This window comes from Siphateles boraxobius, unplaced genomic scaffold (assembly GCF_051911475.1).
Source record: "Siphateles boraxobius isolate OS27281-9 unplaced genomic scaffold, OSU_SipBor_1 13, whole genome shotgun sequence".
Classification (NCBI taxonomy): domain Eukaryota; kingdom Metazoa; phylum Chordata; class Actinopteri; order Cypriniformes; family Leuciscidae; genus Siphateles; species Siphateles boraxobius.
In genome coordinates this window covers 11,954,438-11,975,828 of record NW_027508733.1, presented here as the reverse complement: position 1 = coordinate 11,975,828, position 21,391 = coordinate 11,954,438, and the positions used below count along the sequence as shown (strand labels likewise).

General features: G+C 40.1%; 1 protein-coding gene across 1 annotated transcript in view; it reads right to left on the bottom strand.

Moving 5' to 3' along the window:
• The window catches only part of LOC143735469 (uncharacterized), a 204,678-nt gene extending 194,552 nt beyond the window's left edge, over nucleotides 1-10,126 (bottom strand). The window contains exon 1 of the transcript XR_013203185.1: nucleotides 9,700-10,126. The gene's annotated coding sequence lies outside the window, so the exon portion shown is untranslated. The remainder of the gene's footprint in view (nucleotides 1-9,699) is intronic.
• Between the last annotated feature and the right edge of the window lie 11,265 nt (nucleotides 10,127-21,391).

Here is a 21,391-nt window from a genome sequence, read left to right as displayed (position 1 = left end):
AACTACGACGGCGCATTTGTAATGCACCGCGAAGCGTAGTGGTGAGTGAACCTTGAAGTGACATTTGGTCTGTTTAAGGGACTATTTCATCACTCGCTCCGTTCGAAGTTAACAGTACCTAATCGACGGAAAAAATGTCTATTGATTCTCGCGCGCTTCCCGCACGCGCCTCGTCTCTCAACGGGAGCGATGATGACGAATTGGACAGTACGACTCACCGTCCGTCTAATCATACAACAAAGGTGCTGCACTTCAAAGTCGATCTTCCACCATGTTTCCATGGGGACGGTAAGGATAAAGACAGTTTTTCCTTATGGAAAGCCCGATTAGAGCTTGCTGTTAAGGCTTGTGCTGATGCACAGACACAGGATTTGGCCGCCATTTTGCCTACGCAGTTGAGTGGAGATGCTTTAGCTTACTGGCTCTCCCTGTCTCCTGAGATACAACAAGACTATGAACAGTGTGTTGCTGCATTAAATGACGTTTTTGGACGGAAGCAATTTTTGCTGCATTTTCAGACTTTTGTGAATGCCAGACCACGTATGCCCAAAGAGCCTTTGGAAGTATTTGCAGCTGAGATTACAAGACTGGTTTTGGAAGCATTTCCAAATTATGGTGAGTCCGCCATTACTATGGAAAGATTTAGACGGTTCATAGCCGGTCTTGACCCTGTTCTCCAGGCAAAATGTCATGAGCATGGCGCTACTAGCCTAGAAGAAGCGTTAGCTATTGCTTGTAAGTGGGAACGAGCACAGGAAGTTCTCAGGCTAGCACCCCTTTCCCATCTCAGTCAAATGACCAGCCTGACGCTAAATTCATCATCAACTTCACCTAGTGGTGAATCGCTTTCTGCTATGGTATCCACAAAGACTGCATCATCTGACATTTCATCAGAAATCATGACTGCCGTAAAGCAACTAACTGCTGATGTTAAGACTCTCAGGATGGAAGTCGGTCAATTAAAAAGACAGCAGGAGCCCAGTTTTCAACATGCTTCCTCCAGACAGAGAGGCTACTCACCTGAACGTGGTAGAGATAAACATCGTTACTCTCCGCTCTTATCTCCAAGAAGATACCAATCGTCACCTGCATCATCTCCATATCGTCAAGAGGAGCCTTATTCCTCCATCCACCGAGACGGTGACAGACATCGAGGCTATAGAGACCGTCACGTCAGTCCATCTCCACATTATCGAGAACATCACATTAGCCCGTCGCCACATTATAGAGAACGCCACGTCAGCCCGTCGCCACATCACCATGATCGTTATGTCAGCCCATCGCCACATCATCGGGAACGCCATGTCAGTCCGTCTCCACATCACCGTGATCGTTACGTCAGCTCATCGCCACATCATCGGGAACGCCACGTCAGCCCATCGCCACATCATCGAGATCGTCATTCCAGCCTGCCTCCACATTATGGTGCTCAACATGCCAGCCCTACTTCTCATCGTCATAGCCAACATGTCGGCCCGACTCTACATCATCGTGATTATTTCAGCCCGACATCTGATGATCGCTTGCATCACGCCTCTCATCATCAGGATCGTCATGTGACAGAATTGCTCTCCAACAAGTTGTCTGGTGAGAGATATGGCCCACGATCTTCTGGTGACCATCTACCCTCGTCTGGTGATCATCATGTCAGTTTCGGCGATGAGGATGTTGAACAGCAGGGAAACGTCTGGTAGCAGGTACTATGGGCCAAGTATCTGCTGAGTCTATGAGTGGGCCCAAACAAACTGAACTGGTAACTTCTGTCACTCCCACACCTTATGTTTTTGCTATCATTGAGAATATTGCTGTACAAGCATTTGTAGACACAGGCTCAGAAATATCTTTGATCAGTGAAACACTGAGAATGTCGATACCCTCTCTCATGAAAAAGCCTATTCAGAAATCCTTTCTGCTGGCAAAATCAGTGACGGGTGACTATCTTGACACTCTTGGTATGTTGCCTATTACTATTAGGCTGGGTGAGGAAGTGTTCTCCCATAATGTCCAGGTGGTTAGAAATGCTACACAGCCTGTTATCCTTGGTTGGGATTTTCTTAGCAAACATCACGCTGAAATTGACCTCAGGGAGAATCATTTAAAATTGTGGAACTGGACTGTTCCTTTCTTGTGTTCACAGCATATAGTCCCTCTTAGGAGTAGTGCTGTGACTTTAGAGCCCATTTTGATCCCAGCCAGGTCACAGATGAACGTTTTGGCAAAAATTCAGCCCAATATTGGGGAAAAAGAGTTCACATGCAATTATGTTGGAATTTTAGACCCCGAAATTCAGACAGTACCTGGTCTTTTTGTGGCACGTACCGTAACCTCTGTAAGAGCAGGCGTGACTTGTGTTCGAGCTATGAATCCGACTAGTGAGGATTTTCATGTTCCCTGTGGCACGAGGCTAGGTGATTTCCATTCTTTAGTCTCTCAACCAGGTGAAGAATACACAATGTTGGAACCCACAGTAGCTCAAATACAGACTCAAATTGAGCCGTGCCCAAAACCCAAGGTAGACCTCGGTCAATCTGCATTGGACAGAGAACAACAGACTCAGCTAGAGACCATGATTTTCAAATATGCATATATCTTCAGTGCGAATGATTATGACTATGGTCGTACAGATTTGGTCAAGCATACCATCCGTACTGGGGATGCGCGGCCCGTCAAGCAGAGGGCTTATAGAACATCGCCACACATGCGAGCTGAGATAGATAGGCAAGTTCAGCAGCTCCTTTCTCATGATGTAATCAAAGAAAGTTGTAGTCCTTGGGCTTCCCCTGTCGTCTTAGTAAAAAAGAAAGATGGCAGTTACAGGTTCTGCATTGATTTCAGGAAGCTTAATGCAGTCACTGTAAAAGACTCGTACCCCTTACCCCGACCATCAGACGCTCTAGACAGCTTGTCAGGTGCATGTTGGTTTAGTACGATGGATCTGTCAAGTGGATACTGGCAAGTTGAGCTAGACTCTGTTGATAGGGAGAAAACGGCGTTCAATACAGGCAGTGCTTTATATCAATTCACGGTTATGCCGATGGGTCTTACGAATGCCCCTCCGACTTTCCAACGACTGATGGAGCTGGTGCTTCGTGGACTTAATTGGAAAGTTTGTCTTGTGTACCTTGATGATGTATTGGTGTTCAGTCGGACTTTCAGTGAACATCTTAACAGTCTTGAGGAGGTTTTCAGTCGATTTCGTTCGGCAGGTCTAAAATTGAAGGGTAGTAAATGTCATTTTGCTCGCAGTGAAGTGTCTTACTTAGGTCATGTTGTATCTAGTCAAGGTCTCCAGCCAGATGAAAAGAACCTGGACAAGGTCCGGTCATGGCCTACCCCCAGGACTGTCACGGAGCTGAGAGCGTTTGTTGGCCTGTGCTCATATTATAGGAGGTTTGTCAGGGATTTTTCTATAATAGCTACACCCCTTCATGCTCTAACTCAAAAAGGTGCTGTCTTTAAGTGGTCGAGTGAATGTGAGGATGCTTTTAGATCACTGAAACATACCCTCACTAATCCTCCCATTGTAGCTCACCCTATATTCACACAGCCTTTTCTCCTATACACTGATGCTTCTCATGATTGTGTAGGTTCGGTGCTCGCTCAGATGCAGGATGGGAAGGAACGAGTAATTGCGTATGCCAGTCACACTCTGACTCCTTCTGAAAAGAAATGGTCAACTTATGACCGTGAGCTTTGGGCTGTGGTGTGGTCTGTCCGACATTTCAGACATTTCTTGTCAGGGGCCCCATTCAAAATTATTACCGACCACAAACCCTTGTTGTATCTGAAAAAGGCAGCAGTTGATAATGATCCGACAGGTAGAAGAGCACGTTGGATACTTGAAATGGACGGGTATGACTTTACCATTCTACACAGAGAAGGAAAGCAGCATAGTAACGCTGATTCCTTGTCGCGGCGTCCTAGCTCGCCTGTGACAGAAACAAAAGCAGTGCAGTGTGTCATTCTAGGCCATACCACTGCTGAAAGAGTCTCCTCTTCTGCTGAAGAGCCAAATGTTTGTGGAGTTCTTCCTGACATGAGTCCGACATTGTCAGTTGATTTGGCTGAATTACGAGCTCAGCAAAAAGCTGACATTTGTCTTAGTGCTGTCATCGACTGGAAAGAGAATGATAATCAAAGGCCCCCATTAGGCAGACTCAAACGATCCCCTGCCACACTGAGGAAACTCTGGCATGAATTCCCCAAATTATCAGTCCAGGAGAGTATATTGTGTCGCAGAGTAAAACCATCTCCTCATAGCCCTCCTGCTTACCAAGTAGTCTTGCCTGAGGTACTCATTCAAACAGCTCTTAAGTGTTTTCATGGAGAGAAGTTTAGCGGACATTTGAGTGCTGAGCGTACTTTGTTGAGAGCCAGGAAAATATGCTATTGGCCGTACATTTCTCGTGATATCCATAAATTCTGTGCTGAATGTTTATCTTGTCAGTCCTGTGCTTCTACCACCCCTCATGAAAGGGCCCCGTTACAGTCGATCAATGCGGAAAGACCATTCCAAAGAATTGCTGCTGACATCACTGAGCTACCTGTTACTTCACTTGGGAATAGGTATGTTTTAGTTGTAATGGACTATTTTACCCGCTTTGTCAATCTGTACCCCCTAAAAGACCAGCGTGCTACAACTGTAGCACAGTGCATCTTTGAGGATTACATTAAACAGCATGGGGTACCTGAGATATTCCATACAGACCAAGGTAGACAGTTTGAGTCCGATTTAGTTAAACATTTGTGCAGTCAACTTGGCATTGAGAAAACCCGTACCTCTCCCTACCATGCCCAATGCGATGGCATGGTCGAAAGACTGAATCGAACATTGAAAGACCAACTCGCAAAATACATTTGTGAAAGTGGGGGTGAGTGGGATGTGTATCTGCCACAAGTGGAACTGGCTTATAATTCCAGTGTTCATTCCAGCACCGGGTTCTCTCCTTTCTTTCTTGCACATGGCAGAGAACCACGACTACCTGCCAATATCCTTTTGAACTGTAGTCCTACTGTCACTTCCTGTACACCAGGTACCCCTGCGGGCTATGCCCGAGATGTGACCACACGTTTGTCCTATGCTTTCCGAGATGCTACTGCGCAGTCCACTGCAGCTAAGCATAATCAGAAATGGCAGTATGACAAAAAGAAATTTTTCCACCCACATAAGCCAGGGGACTTCGTGTTTTTGGATGACCCAGCTCAGAAGCAGAATAAGCTGGCTCCAAAATGGAAGGGGCCGTATAAAATTCTGAGGAGAATGGACAAGGATGACAGCCCTGGGGTAACTTATGAGATTACAGATCCAAGAAATCCCCAGTCAAGACGGTGGGTGGTACATCACAATCGCCTAAAGCCTTACAGAGGTTCCATAGGGAATTTGCCTGCCAGTTCCTTTCCAGTATCTGTGCCTCATGTGGTGGATAGTGCTGTGGCCCCTCACTCAGTTCCACTCACTGCATTGTCAGGAGCTTTGCCTTTCCGACCCCCTACCCCACCTTATTTGCCTCATCCACCTGAAAAGCAGATTGCACTTGGAGCAAGGACTGAATGTTCAGCTCAAACTGTTTCTTTGTCTCAGCCAGAATCTGTGCCACAGCCTAGTGTTTGCCCTACAGCCTCTCAGGCCTCGGGGAGGGTCCTATTGCCATCAGTGGACCCACCTCAACTGACTCGAAGTGGCCGCATGGTTAAGAAACCTGAGAAATTTAAAGATTTTGTTTGTTGATGTGTTATGCACAAATTAGTTGTATGTGCACTGTACTGTTACTTTACTGTATAACACATAATTTGTATAACACACCTGTATTTTTCATACAGGATAAGAAATTTGTATTATTCTAGGTGTGTTGGTAATATACATTTTGATGCACTATTGCATATGCACTGTTGGTGTTGTCATGTTAATAAGCTGTTGCGATGTTGTAGAGACAAACGAGGACGTTTCTTTGATAAGTAGGGGAAGCCTGTAACCTTTACATTTGCTAGTTCGTTATTTTATTTTATTTCACTAGTGGATTATTTAATTTGGGGAAAAAGAAACAGATGTCAAACAATAATAATTTAAGAAAATGTTTTATACATTTTTATTTGTTTTATACAAAGTTTTATATATATTGGTGTAGAGGTTATTTTGTGCTCCTGCCTCTTTAAGGCAGAGCGCGCTGGGATAAAAAAAAAAGGAGAGAGGGGAAGTGAGTTGTATGCGAGACGAGTTAGGCAGCTGTTCATGCTGTTATGCCGATGCTTCTGAGTAAAGAAGAAACGTGAATTACCACCATTGTAACCCGTGTTTTATTTATGTTACCCACGATAAAGAGACTGGAGTAATCGCCGATGCGGCATCAAGAAATAAGGGTTACACTATTACCAGATTACTGAGTGCCCTGTTACAGTGTTTACTTCCTTTTTATTCACATATTCATATATTTTTAAACAATTACTTTATTTGTGATAGGATAGCAGATTCAAGAAGTTGCCATCTAAAGTATACGGCCTAAGCATGTTTATTTTAAATATTTTTAAATATTTATTAAATTTATCTAATTGATTAAATATTGATTTATATAAATATAAAGTGTGTGTGTGTATATATATATATATATATATATGTTTGATGTATAAATATCGGCATTATCGGCCACCGTGCTCTCTAAGATATCGACATCGGCATCGGCCATCAAAAAACCCATATCGGTCGACCACTAATCGGAGTATGTTTCATGAAGTTACAGTAAAAAACGTCACATCAGTGTATTATTTACATATGGGTCTTGCAGGGCTTATGAGAAACTCTATGATGGATATCTTTAGATCTAAGCGACGGATTATGGTGACTTTGGTCTCTTTTTAATCGTGAGAGTCTGCTGTAAATAAGGATGTGCCATTTTCAACGATCAGAGTATGTTTCATGAAGTTACCAGTGTAAAAACTCTTTTAAAGCTACATTTGTTTTCTTGGCTTATATGTGTGCCTGCGAGGTTATATGCGTTATAATTCTGTGAGGGATATCTTTAGGTCTGAAAGATGGATTATTGTGACTTTGGTCTCTTTTTAATCGTGAGAGTCTGCTGTAAATAAGGATATGCCATTTTTAATGATCGAAGAATGTTTCATGAAGTTAAAAGCCTAAATGCTACTTTAAAGCTACATTTGTTTATTTAGCTTATTTACGCCTGTGAGGTTATATGTGTTATAACTCAATGAGGGATATTTTTAGATCTGAGTGACGGATTTTGGTGACTTTGGTCTTTTTTTAATCGTGACAGTCTGTTGTAAATAAGGATGTGCCATTTTTAACGATCGGAGCATGTTTCATGAAGTTACCCGCAAAAACGCCAAGTCTAAGCAACTTTTTTACTCATGTGCATCTGTGCTGTTTTTTGTGTGTTATAACATAACGAGGAATATATTCAGATCTGAGTGACGGATTATGGTGTCTTTAGGCTCTGTTTAATCGTGAGAATCTGCTTTAAATATGGATGTGCAATTTTCCATGTTTCATGAAGTTACGAGTGAAAAACGCCATGTGAATGCCACATCAGTATATTATTTACATATGGGTCTTGCAGGGCTTAACTTACACAAACTCACTCAAGTTTAGTCAAAGCCCAAAACAATTGGGCTTGTTGTGTTCTACTCCATGAGACCTTTCAAATGACATATGACACATGACTATCTGAGCTGTATGATGTTTTTGACACATTGCAGTACTTAATTGTATAATTTATCATTTATAGGCCTATCAATGAGAGTTTTAATGAACAACTCCAATTAGGGTGATGACATCAAACATCAGATAGTGTTACACTAAATAACCAACTAAAAACATGAATACTCTGAATACTTATTTATAGGGAGTGACTGATTCGAAGATGCACTAACAAATACTGAATCTTTTGGAATCTGTTTATTTACAAGAAACATCCAAACAAACCAAACCGATTTACTAGAAAGAATGGTATTTTCCAGTGTTACATATGAGAGAGAGAGTGTGTTTTCAAATCGTTTTCCTCATCTTGTTATTCAATTCCAAGGCTTATAATAATACAAAAGAATACGATCATTACATATTGATTGTCATTAATCAGTGGGTAAGGCACTATTTTTGCAAAGATTTGCGAACATTTGTATTGTGAAACGTAATATAAAAACATGACTGTAATTACAAATATTTTTATTTTATTTTAACCAACTACTCCGATGTTTGGCTTTAGCATTGGAAGACAAGCGTAACATGACCAATAAGTTGCCACCTGTTCTGGCAAAACATTACACACAGAAGACAATATTCCTCCGCCCAGGTGAGCAACCACCAAGAAAAGGTATTAAAACCAATTCTCGCCCAGGACAATTGGAAGCTGCTGGGGACTGGAAAATGCTGGCTGATCTTGATCAACGGCTTATTTTTCCACCTGAGATTGCCACCACTAACCTACGACCAGATATTATTTTGTGGTCTGGATCAGCACGCACTGTTCAACTGATAGAGTTAACAGTGCCATGGGAGGATGCGGTAGATGAGGCATATGAGAGGAAGAAACTGCGGTATGCTCATCTGGCCACTGAAGCAGAACAGCGAGGATGGAGAGTCCAGGTTTATCCAGTGGAAGTGGGTTGTCGAGGATTTGTGGCACACTCTACAACCCGGTTCCTTAGAGACGTCGGATTCAGTGGCCAAGAGTTGCGTCGCACAGTAAAGAACTTATCTGAAGCAGCAGAAAGGAGCAGCAACTGGCTGTGGTTGAGACGGAAAGATTCTGGCTGGCTGTGTGCAGGCCGCCACGCTACGGTTTCGAAAAATTCTTGAAAATTTGAAGAGTCTGTTGGTTTATTTGTATAATTTGCATAGTAATTACAGTTATTACGTTCCTGTGTATTTTTTGCGTGAATAAGGATTGGTGTTTGGACAGATATTGTGTTTTGCGGTAGTATGCCATACGGAACCGTTGCCACTGACCGCTTTAACGTCCCCAGTGGGGCTCGACAGCCTTAGTCAGACGGGTTGGCGTGTGTGGTCGGGTTGTGGAGAGGTTAAGAGATTGTGGTTAGGTCACATGTGAACTACGAGGAAGGAGCAACCTCAGCAGCAGGAGGGATGTAAAGGTCAGTAAGCTGGACTGAGCTGAGTGGGGGACGGAGGGGGGTGACTCTGGGATGCCAGAGTCACTGTCGAACCCTCTTGAGGTGTCGTGGGCTAGTCGACGAAACACTGAGGACGGAAGGTGCCCACTTGAATACCCTAGAGATGTTCCCTACTCCGCTCAATCCAGAGGGTTGTTATGGGGGGACCGCACTGTGGTTGCAGCCGTTGTGTGTGCTGACGTGCAAATATTAACACCAGACAGAAGGAGATTCACATCACTATTTGGAAAGAAGCGTAAATGGATGGAGAAGAATAGGTTACTGTAAAGCTACGTCTTAGTTGTTGCATATCTTGGCGAAAGCCGAGTACAAATCAGCATGAAGTTTAACATCTACTCTCGTGTAATGGAAATCATAATGGAATGAATTAATTAATAATCACTTAAATTACATTTGTAATCAATTATATTTACTCAAGAAAATGATGTACTCAAAGCAGTTCAAGAACATCTCCCTGAGTATCTGATTAATCAGAGTTTGATGGTGACGTTTGCTCTCTTCTTCTGTTTTGATCTGAATTCATAAACCAGAACAGCAACACTTAGCCACACCCACCAGAGCATCAACAAACAGAAACAGTCTCTCAAAAGAATTAAGCCATTTGAAACTATTGAAACTATTTTATTTAAACTGAAACGATTAACCATTTGTCAGGGAAAAAAAAAAAAATATTTACAATAATTAAAACCTCACTGGAAGGGAAAACGGCAACGTTCAGAACAGCAATATAAACACAAAAGTATTTTAGTCTGATAAAACATACATTTTATGGGAAACATTGGAATAATAACAAGCAGATAAATATGTGGAACTAATACAAATAATATAAACTGAAGTAAAGCCATAAAAATACTTCCCAGACAGACTCCATGAGCAAAAACAGAAGAAAATAAACAAATCAAACATTTTTTTCAGAAGTTTGCTAAAGAGTTTCACAACAGAAATATTATAATAAACAGTTCTGGCGCTCTTGAAAACGTTGAATGTGTTGAACGTTGAATCCAGCTCTCAGTTTTCATCAAAAATATCTTAATTCGTGTTCCGAAGATGAACGAAGGTCTTACGGGGTTGGAACAACATGAGGGTGAGTAAATACTGACAGAATTTTCATTTTTGGGTGAACTATCCTGGGGTCCATATGTAATTATCAGGGGCCTCATGTATAAAACTTTCCATAGTTTTCATCCTAAAAGTGTGCATTCGCACAAAAGCTAGATTTTGCTAGAAAACTTTTGTGCTTATGCAGAATCTGCGCAAAATTTCCTTTTTATAAAACGGATAGTTCTGGTCCTTGATTCTGATTGGTTGAGCCGCGTTCGAAGCCGTTGTAAATTACTCAACAAATTTAATATCTCAATTTCTATAATTAATTATTTCACACCGACATAATGGGTTGTTCTGCAGTAGAATGTGCTAACCGATCTGGCATGTCCGATCAATCTTTGAGTTTTTTGCGCATGCAAAATAAATTAATAAATTATAGGATGTTAACCTAGCTAAAACAGACTACATGAGCTAAATATGAAGTTGATTTAGCTGTCCACCAAATTGTGATAGTTGTTTAATTACAGTAATATGAGTAGGCTTCTCGTATTTTACAGTATAGGTCCTATATTAACACATTATATCCTATACTATAGGATATATTAATGTGTTACTTTTTCAATATGACTATGTGGTTAGTAGTTGTAGCCTATTTACCTTCTAATAACGATCGAGGTACTGCAATCAGCAGACATTAAAATTGGAGCAGAACTCAGCAGACAGGCCACTTACAGGCCTGCAGTTACAGTCCCCCACCCAGAGTCCCGCATTCTCAGACCCCTCGTTTTTCGAGACAGCGTCTCCTATCAAATTGGATCGGATAAAAAAACGAGGGGTCTGAGAATGCGGGACTCTGGGTGGGGGGCTGTAGCTGCAGGCTCCGAGTCTGCAGCTTAATAATATTGGGAAAAAGTGCAGGGCGTGTGCTTGCGATTGATACAGCGAGAGTGGGGGGCGTTGATTTCGCGGCTTTACTTCCTGCCCACTACTGCGCAGGTCTGGTCCCGAAAGCGCAACTGCGCAGACTCAAGTCCCAAGATGTCAGCGCCATATCGGGACAATGGCGGCTTCACTTCTCACCAATGGAAGAGAGCGAAGGGGCGTCATCCATCTTTTTTTACAGTCTATGGTTCATACATTCAATAACTGATGTACAAAATCGTAGAGAGTTTGCACTTTAAACAACCATCTGACTGAATATGTTGAGAGTAAAATCAGTAAAAATTAATTATTTGCTAGCTTAGTTCTATAAAATGGCTAATTAGTCCACCATAATTATTCAGACCTCTCTCCATCTAGAGATTTCTACTGTAGCTCCATCTAGTGGCTGTGAGAAGAATCTCTTTAAACGACAATGACTGGCCTAAATCTTAATGACGCCGAATAGGACAAATCTGGAAGACAAATGAGGAAAAATAACATTCAACACAATCAGTTTTTCAAACAGAGGCCTTAAAAACTTTATTTTTGTTTAATTTCATTACAATTACTGCCACTATTTTGGACAGATAAAGAAAAAGAGTTTGATAATGCACTGAAAAAGAAACCATTCTCATATCATCATTTTTAGGGTCACTACTACACATTTCATCATGTGTCCAGGTGCTGCACTAACTTCTACAATAAAAAACTTCTTGTTTCTGACGAAAGTGAATTGAATGAAAAAATCAAAAAGACAAAATGATAATTCTGAATGTCATTTTAAAAGCACATTGTCATGTGAGGAGACCATTTCATGAATCCATGGAAACACAGAGGATTTCAGTCACCAATTCACAATTTCCCATGATAAACATTAAATACATTTATTGTTTAATTTAAAATCAAAGTCTGTTGATATTTCCTGATCAAACACACTATCACTGAAACAATTTTATTTTTAAAGTATCCGTTTCAACACAATACTACTTCTAACTGTCATAACAGTTGTATGACAATTTGTTCCTTTTTATTAAATATACATTTGATCATATAAATTGGGTAATCATACACCAGAAAAATAAGGCTACCAACCAACTAACATAATTGATGTTCCAGCATTGTATAATTTAATATGTGCTTAGTTTAATTACATTTGTAAGTATGTTGTATGGCTGCTGTAGACAAAGAGTATAAGGAGATGCATCATGAATCCTACAGACTGAATGAGTTTGAGAACCACTGGTCATTCAATAACTGACAGTTTCCACTTTAAACAACCATCTGACTGAATATGTTCAGAGATAAAACAGTAAAAACGTAATCATTCACTGGCTAAGTTCAATAAAATTATTAATTATTTGACCATAATTATTCAGACATCTGAATTTGATGCTCACTTGACTCCCATCTAAACAGAAGCTTAACAACATAGACGGCATAATGACAACAGACACAGAAGGACTCACTCGGTGATCGAGCAGTCCATTGGCTGGATAACGCAGCTGTAGTGTTGCTGTCGTGCACAGACAGACAGTAGGAAAGGGTAACATGCAAGTATTATTAAAAAAAAAAGGTCAGTGACGCGCTGAGTCTTACAATGATTTACACTTCAAAAAATAAGACCAATCTATTTACATTAAAAATATATAAACATTCTAAAATATATGTTTTCAATTTGCCACAAGGTAATTACTAATGAAATACTATTAAATACTTTTTGGCCAGTGAAAATGATTGAGAATATCTGGGTAAAACTTTCTCTGAAATGGTATAACATTTTTATTTATTTATTCTAAAACGAGGCAAGGATGCTGAATGATTTTTAGCAATGTAATGTGACAGCACATAGTCCGTATCTCATATTTTCTTAATGCCTTAACTTGAACATGGTATCACATGGATGGAATATGCATGGAAATGATATGTAGACAACATTATGCAAAGTACAACTATAGGTGTTGTAAGCTTCATATATGGTTATTTCTAGGAGGAGACGGGGTGGAGATGCACAATCTTCCGCTGACTGGGTTTTATCAAATAAAATAAAAGATAAATTCACAAAGCACCTTAAAAAACACATATTGTACCAAAGTGCTGTACAATTTCAAAACACAATAAAATGCAAAGAAATAAATAATAAAATAAAACAAGAGAAATAGATAACAGAATATAAATGCATCTAATCCAAACCAATAGTCCTTACAAAGTAGCAAAGGCCTCATCAAACAAACAAATATGTCTTAAGACGGGTAAACCATTCCACATCTTTGGGGCAGCAACTGAGAAAGCGTGATGGGATTTATATTAAAGCAATAAGCCCCTTGAAGCCGTGATTTACGGTGAATTTAGAACAGCTAAGGGGCATTGTTAGGCACGACGCAGAACGGACACCCCCTTAGCTGTTCTAAATTCACTGTAAAACACGGCTTCAAGGGGCTTATTGCTTATATAAAACGGTTACTCCATAAAAATATTCATTTTACTATTTATTTTATACATAAAATAAACACCAGCAACAATAATTATCTACCATCACGGCATCCTGCCCCGACTGCTCTGGCCACTGCTGGTCTACGATGTGCCAATTACCACCGTTGAATGCTTTGAGAGGAAAGTCAGCTGTTCCCTGCGGAAGTGGCTAGGCCTACCACGAAGCCTCAGTGACATCGCATTGTACGGGAGGAAGAACAAGCTAAAATTGCCCTTCAGCAGTCTGAAGGAAGAGTTTATGGTAACCCGATCAAGAGAGGTGCTACTGTATAGAGACTCCAGTGACATCAAGGTCTCTTCGGCAGGCATAGAAGTCAGAACCGGCAGGAAGTGGAAGTCCCAAGAGGCAGTAGATCAGGCTGAGTCACGGCTGCGACATAGTGAGCTGGTGGGGGCAGTGGCATCTGGACGGGCAGGACTTGGGAGCAATCCAAGACCTCACTTTAACAAGGCCCAGGGGAAGGAAAGGAGGCAGCTGATTCAAGAGGAGGTCCGAGATGGGGTGGAAGAAGTCGCTGCAGCAGGTCAGTAGGGATGAGGCAGCAGGGAGCATGGACTCGATGGGAGCAGGCGGGCAGACCGGAAAATATCGTGGACAGAATTGTGGAAGTCTGAGCCACACCGGATTAAATTCCTGGTTCAGTCTGTCTATGATGTCCTCCCCAGTCCATCCAATCTCTTCTGCTGGGGCCTGGCAGAGACACCACTGTGCCCACTCTGCCAGAGAGGAGGTTCATTAGAGCACATCTTGAGCTGCTGCTCAAAAGCACTGGGAGAGGGGCGCTACCGTTGGCGCCACGACCAAGTACTGAGGGTCATTGCAGAGGTGATCAGCACTGGGATCGTCTGCAGTCGATACCACCATCCAGCAAGACAGAACATCGCCTTTGTTAAAGCTGGGGAGAAGCCACACCAGCGCCTGAAGCAATCAGGGGGGCTGTTGGCAACAGCACAGGACTGGCAGCTGAAGGTCGACCTTGGGAAACAGCTCAAATTCCCAGAAAATATTGCAGTGACCACACTCAGGCCAGACATTGTCCTGGTGTCAGAAATAACAAGGCAAGTGGTCCTGCTGGAGTTGACTGTTCCCTGGGAGGACCGGATGGGGGAGGCTTTTGAGAGGAAGAGGGCCAAGTACGAGGAGCTGGCAGGCGAATGCCGAAGCAGGGGGTGGAGGACCCGATGTAATCCCATCGAGGTCGGGTGCAGAGGATTCGTCGGACAGTCACTGATTAGGGCCCTCAAGATGCTTGGAGTGGAGGGACTGCACATCAGGAAAGCCCTCAAGAACATCACGGACGCCGTCGAAAAGGCGTCAAGATGGCTATGGATCAAGCGGGGCGATCCGTGGATCAAACAAGCTACTCAGACACAAGCCAGGGTCTGATCAACCCTGGCTGGGTCGCCTGGGCGAGGGTGTATGATGTTGTGAGACCCGAAACACCCAATGAACCCAGGATACATCACTGATGATGTGTCTGAGTTGCACCAGAGGTGTATTTCAAGAACTATAATGTTATAACACATTTATTCCTCCACCAAGCAATGTAGTTCCAAAGAGGTTGCCAAGTAACACATGCAGCAACAAAGAATCACAAACTGCAGTTGAGCAGTAATACTAATGTAAGCGGTCACGATGTGTGTTTGTTGAGTAATTTACAACGGCTTCGAACGCGGCTCAACCAATCAGAATCAAGGACCAGAACTATCCGTTTTATAAAAAGGAAATTTTGCGCAGATTCTGCATAAGCACAAAAGTTTTCTAGCAAAATCTAGCTTTTGTGCGAATGCACACTTTTAGGATGAAAACTATGGAAAGTTTTATACATGAGGCCCCTGATAATTACATATGGAGCCCAAGACAAAATGACTGAATTTACACAAAAGCCCCAGTTCAAAGTTGTTTCTTAAAGGGTTAGTTTACCCAAAAATAAAAATTCTGTCAGTATTTACTCACCCTCATGTTGTTTCAACCCCGTAAGACCTTCGTTCATCTTCGGAACACGAATTGAGAACTGGATAACTTTTCCATAGGCTTCTTCAGGGATTGAACTTGCAAGCCCCGAAAAGTCATTAAAGACATCGTTAAAATAGTCCAAGTGACTACAGTGGCTCAATCTTAAGTTTATCCAGCGACGAGAATACTTTTTGTGCACAAAAACAAACAAAATTAACGACTTTATTTCAACTATTCATTTCCTTCATGGGCCTCGAGTCAGTTCACTAGTTTAACAGCGTACGCTTCTGTTGTTGTACGTCACACGCATCACACGCATGACCAGCGTCGGCCAATAGTGAGCCTACGTGTGACGTACAACACAGAAACACTGCGCTATTACACTAAGTTAACTGACTAGAGGCCCATAGAGAAGGAAATGAATAGTTGAAATAAAGTTGTTATTTTTGTTTGTTTTTGCACAAAAAAGTATTCTCGTCACTTGATAAACTTAAGATTGAGCCACTGTAGTCACTTGGACTATTTTAACGATGTCTTTAATAACTTTTCGAGGCCGGCAAGTTCAATCCCTGAAGAAGCCTATGGAGGAGTGATCCAGCTCTCAGATTTCATCAAAAATATCTTAATTCATGTTCCGAAGATGAACGAAAGTCTTACGGGGTTGGAACAACATGAGGGTGAGTAAATACTGACAGAATTTTCATTTTTGGGTGAACTAACCCTTTAACACAAAAACTAGAAAATTTACCCAAAAGGCTCAACCAAGGATATGGGTAAAAAAAAATAATCCACAATTTTTTTGTGTGTATCGTTTCCATCATTATGAAGCATTAAATTATCATGACTTTTATGTAATTTGCTGTCTTGTGTTTTGCTTTTGTAGAGCTTTGTAGTTTTCCCTTGTTAAGCTTGTCTTTACTGTTTAAATAATGCTAGTGTATCACTTGTGTTGTCATTCGTTCTGTGTGATTGTATGAGTTCCCTTTATTATTACTATACGTTCCTGCTCTTAGATCCACTCTCTTGCCTGCTCATTTTACACTCTTCATGACAATACGGAGCAAGCCGAATATTTTATGCATTTTTTATTTATATTTTTTATTTCCATATTTTGATTTTCATAATTACTAAAGGAAATTACTTATTCACCGTCTCCCCATTAGATAGGTGAGCAAACACATTTTTGTCTCAGTGCATGCATTGTCTTAGTCTGATTCCAAAAAGGATTCCATTCATTATGCTAACCTAAGCTAGCGCTGCCAGAATAAGACAATGCATGCACTGAGACAAAAATGCGTTTGCCCACCTATCTAAAGGGGAGACGGTGAATAAGCCCAATTTAAAAAAATAGTGGCGTGTTCCTTTAATGACAGCAGAGAGTCTGCTGGAGTTGAAGTCACAGTTTGAAGAACACTCGCAAGTTGCTCCAAACCTATTTTCTTTCATGTGTGGAACACAAAAGAAGATATTTTGAACTAGAATGTTGGTAAACAAACAGTTTCTGGTCCCCTTTGACTTCCATAGGATTTAAAAAAAAATGTTTTTATAGAATCACTTTCTCTCTTGATGGATCTTGCAAAAGTGAGACAGCTCCAATAATTTCTTCTGCATGGCACATACCCAGCTGGGTCCACAAAACAGGACAAGTTTTTATTAAAAAGTAGAAAAGAGAATTGCATTGTCAAGTGTAAGAATTAATATTGTCATTAAGGTGTCATACAATGCAATCCGATGAGACTATCAGCCTGTGAGCGAAATAGGCACGAGTTAACTTGAGCCCATTGACAAAATTAAACAATCAAAGGAGCCGTATGTAAGAATGTGGCCAAAACTGGTACTGCAATCACCTTCAAATGTAGAGCGGTGTATCCCCTCTCCCTCCTCCCTGACTCGAGGTTGCCAGATAGGCTGCAGGATCCAGCTGGAACGTAGGCTGCTACAAGAAGCTTTTTCTGTTAATTATGTTTATGATTTAAATGAGAGATGTTTTGCAAAGTAATTATATATTGCAAAAATTTACTTATGGCGATTAGCCAAATATAATTGTAAAGATGTACGCTCGTATGTGACAGTACATTGTTAGAACAGTAGCTGTTAGTCTAACTTATAACATCAGGTAACTATCATTAACGTAAGTACAAGCACAAGCCTCTGTCACTGTGTGTAACCGATATCAAAGATACAGCTATTCATTTAGCTGACGCTATAAGTGAAACTTACCCTGCAGTACACGTCCATAACGCTAAAATATGTGATGTGAAAGATTACATGTCTTTCTATTATTTTTGGCTGTAGAACTTGCATGATAAACAATAATGGGCGTGCTAATGTTGTTTTCCTCACCGTCTCAGCATAATGACAGAGAAACGGGCTCTGATAATGCACTGCTAATGTTAGTAATGACGACTCGCAGTTTTTATTACCCAAACAATTCCTTACCTTTTCAATTCGATGACCCACCTCCTCCATATGAGCTAACGTAACGTTACTTTGCACGAACATGCATAACTTTGTTCGACTGTCATGAATATTTGAAATGTCCATTTACATCAGTAGTTATTAGCCTACACCTTGTGTTAAAATGATTTATGACCCTATGATTGACAGGTGGGCGTGGCTTTCCTTTGATCTTCCCCCGCCCCTTCCGGTTCCTCCCCTTCCTGTCCCGCCCCTTCCGGTTCCTCCCCTTCCTGTTACCTTTGACCCAGTTCCGCCCCTTCCTGTTACCTTTGACCTAGTTTCCGCCCCTTCCGGTTACACTTTCTGTCAAAATGATGGATGGTTACCTTTGACCTAGTTCCGCCCCTTGCGGTTACACTTTCTGTCAAAATGATGGATGTGTGACAGTTAGTTTGATTGTTTGATCAAGAAAAGGGAGGTATTGGCCTTGTTAACATAAGCTTTGATGTTACAGTTACAAAGTGATGTGACAGCTAGTTTGAGATGTGATTGTTTGAAGTTGGTGTTTTGGTCACCGCATCCCTGAGCTTTATCAAGGGGAGCTGTGAAAGTGATAAGAAAAAAATGTACAACTATTCACTGGACCAAGCATTATGTTCATTTAAATAAAATGGTGAAAGTTTATCTGTTCTGTAAAAAAGAATATAAAATAAAATCTCACACAAAAAGTTGAAATAAATGTACAACTATTCACTGAACCAAGCATTTCAGTTTAAATAAAATGGAGCCACAAAAATAAAAAATGTACAACTATTCACTGAACCAAGCATTTCAGTTTAAATAAAATGGTGAAAGTTTATCTGTTCTTTAAAAGAATATAAAATAAAACCTCACACAAAAAGTTTAAATAAAATGGAGTCACAAAAATATTCCAAACAGTTAAAAAATGTATTAGAGAGTTGAAGAAAAAACATACAGCTTATGTAAAACCTCACACAAAAAGTTTAAATAAAATGGAGCCACAAAAGTATTGCAAACAATCCAATGTATGAATGATCTGACTCTGTCTCAAAAACATAGGGAGCACGCGCGTCTATGTGTGTGTGTGTGTGTCAAAGCAGGAATTCCCCCCCCCCCCCCCCCCCCCTCCGCATTGCTGAGGACCTTGAAAGTTTATCTCACACAGAAGTTGAAAAAGCATTATGTTCATTTAAATGAAATGATTATAAAATTTACAAGATAAAATCATCTTACTGTTTCACCATGGTTGAAAAAAACCCACAAGTGTTTCCCCTGAAGTCTTTTCTCTCTGTCACACCAGCGTGTGGCTGGCCTGGTATCTGTTTTTGTGACACGTTCCTGAGCCCATTGAAAAGCATTGTGTTCCTTTAGAAGTGTATAAATTAAAATATATCATATATAAAATAAATAGTTTACTAATTGTTGTTCATTTAAAATCTTTCTAAATTACTGAAGTTGAAAATCATGCCGTTCATTAAAAAATCTTACTAAATTAATGAAGTTGAAAAGCATTCTGTTCATTTAAAATAAATATTTTACAAATTTACTGTAGCAGTTATGTTAGATTTAGATAAAAATAAAATCATCTTACATTTTCACCAGGGTTGAAGTAGCTCCTATCACATAGATGTCCATATTGACCATTTAAAGTTGAAAAGAACTATTTCTCTCTTTCTCTCTCTCTCACACCAGCGTTTGACAGTCAGAGGGGTTGTGTTCAGTGATCAGAATGAGACTGTGAATGTTTGCTAAATTTATTTCATAGTGTATAAGCATTAAAAGTTTGAAATAGTTTCAAACTTATTCAATGAGTTCATAAAAAACAATTATGCTATATCGATGGTCTCTGGGGAAAACTTGACTATATTTTTTTATTTATCAGGGTGCATGTAAAGAACTTTGAAATTTGCGGCTCTCACAAGTTATCTCACACATTGTGTGAAATGTTTAATAATTCCTCAAGTAGTATCTGTGAGAAAATCCCCACATAGGCCTATCTGTAGTGAGAGAGCAACAATGAAGACTTTTAGAATCTGTGATGCCTCAGGCCGAGCCCCATTGATAGCCTGCTTATAAGCTCCTTCCGATCACCAGCACATCTTCAGAGAAATACGTTATTTTACAATAATGTTAGCTTCAGGATATAGGGTGACAGAGCAGATGAGCCTCTGTGCATCATGTAATGTTAGTCTGCTAACGCCTTTCCAGAGCCAAAGTTTTGTTCGTACTAAATTTATTTCAAAGCATAATCGTAAAAGTTTAAATATGATCTTTTAAAAATGAAAAGATTGTTTAAATGAAATCTTTACATCTTTACAATCTTTTTTTTTAACGGTGACCCAAAGTATAAGTGTTATTAATATAACCATAATGATTTTTGTACTGTTACAGCATATTCTACCCCGTACACCTAAACACGACCATCACAGAAAACTGCATTTTTACATTGTTTTTTACATACTGTTTTGCACTCTCACACACTAAGTTGGTTCCATAAACTCAAATAAAGTATATAACTCAATGTATAATGACAAAATGTATTCAAACAATTTAACCTTAGTTTTAGCTAAATAATATATATAAAAATTATATATATATATACAAATATAAAATATAAAAACTCCTTACATTTTCATAGAACTGAAGAAGTAGTAGAAACTAACAATAAAAAAACAAATAGTTTAAGATGTCATAAACAAAAACCCTCCCAGATCCTTCAGGGATAAACTACAGGGTGAGATGAAGCTTCACACCCTCACAGAGACGAGAGGAGTGACAGGCCAGATGAGCCTCTGGGGTCACAATGCCCCAGCATATGCAAAGTTAGTCTGCTTTCCACTGTTTTATTCATATTAAACTTGTTTAATTAAAAGCATAATCTTAAAATTTTAAATGAGATCTTTTCAAATTAAAAGACCGTTTAAATCAAATCTGTAAAGTTTTATTAAAATCGTATCTTCTATTTATCTTCTACTTCTGTATGATATAAATGAATTTCATAAATTTAACCTAAGGTATTATTTTTTTACTAAACATCGTTTGTTCAAAAAATAAAATACATTTTTTTTATAAATCAAGAATTGTGCTTTGGCGTCTTAGATCTTATTTCAAACTGTATTTTTGTCCATGCGACATGAAACATGTTGTCACAATGTTTTTGTTGTTTTAAAAGAAATCCCAGGACTCTACATTGCTCTTATTTAGATTAAATTGTATCATTTAGAAAATCACCACACATGTTCAGAGACGCGATGTGCCTCTGTGGTCCATGAGTAATAAGTAAAGTTTGTCTTGAGCGAATATTTAATTTTACTCGTCTTAATTCAAAGCATGATCTTACTTTTTCTACGGTAGCTATGATCTATTGTACGTATAAGATCATTTTTACTTTTCTTGTATCTCCCAAACTATCCT